This window comes from Scyliorhinus canicula, unplaced genomic scaffold (assembly GCF_902713615.1).
Source record: "Scyliorhinus canicula unplaced genomic scaffold, sScyCan1.1, whole genome shotgun sequence".
Lineage (NCBI taxonomy): Eukaryota > Metazoa > Chordata > Chondrichthyes > Carcharhiniformes > Scyliorhinidae > Scyliorhinus > Scyliorhinus canicula.
The window spans coordinates 283671-284524 of NW_024055490.1; positions in this window are offsets into that span (position 1 = coordinate 283671).

Below are 854 nucleotides of genomic sequence, written 5' to 3' on the forward strand. Positions count from 1 at the left end.
TGGTGGGTCCTGCATAAGCTTAACCTTACAAGGCTGGTGGAGCAAATGGAGGAGGAGTTTATGAGGTGGGACATGTTGCCGCTGTCTCTGGCGGGTAGGGTGTAGTCAGTCAAAATGACGGTGCTTCCGAGATTTCTGTCCCTGTTTCAGTGCCTCCCCATCCTTATCCCGAGGGCCTTTTTCAGATGGGTTAACAGGAGCATTACGGGGTTTGTGTGGCACATGGGACCCCGAGGGTGGGGAGGGTGTTCTTGGAGCGGGGCAGGAATAGGGGGGGCTGCGCTGGCACTGCCCAACCTCTGTGGGTACTATTGGGCTGCCAATGCAGCGATGGTGCGTAAGTGGGTGATGGAGGGGGAGGGGGAAGCATGGAGGAGGATGGAGATGGCGTCCTGTGTGGGCACGAGCCTGGAGGCGCTGGTAACGGCGCCGCTGCCGCTCCCTCCAACGAGGTATACCACGAGCCCGGTGGTGGTGGCTACCCTCAAAATTTGGGGGCAATGGAGGCGGCACAGGGGGGAGATGGGGGCCTCGATGGGATCCCCGATACGGGGAAACCACCGGTTTGTTCCGGGGAGAATTGATGGCGGGTTCCTGAGTTGACACATGGCACGTATCAGGAGGTTGGGGGACCTGTTTATAGACGGGAAATTTGCGAGCCTGGGTGAGCTGGTGAGGAAGTTTGGGCTCCCCCCGGCGAACGCCTTTCGGTACATGCAGGTGAGGGCATTTGGCAGGTGGCGGGGTTCCCTCTGCTGCCGCCGCATGGGGTCCAGGACAGGGTGCTCTCGTGGGGGGGGGGGGGGTGGGTTGGGGAGGGGAGGATCTCGGCGGCGTACCAAGTGATGCAGGAG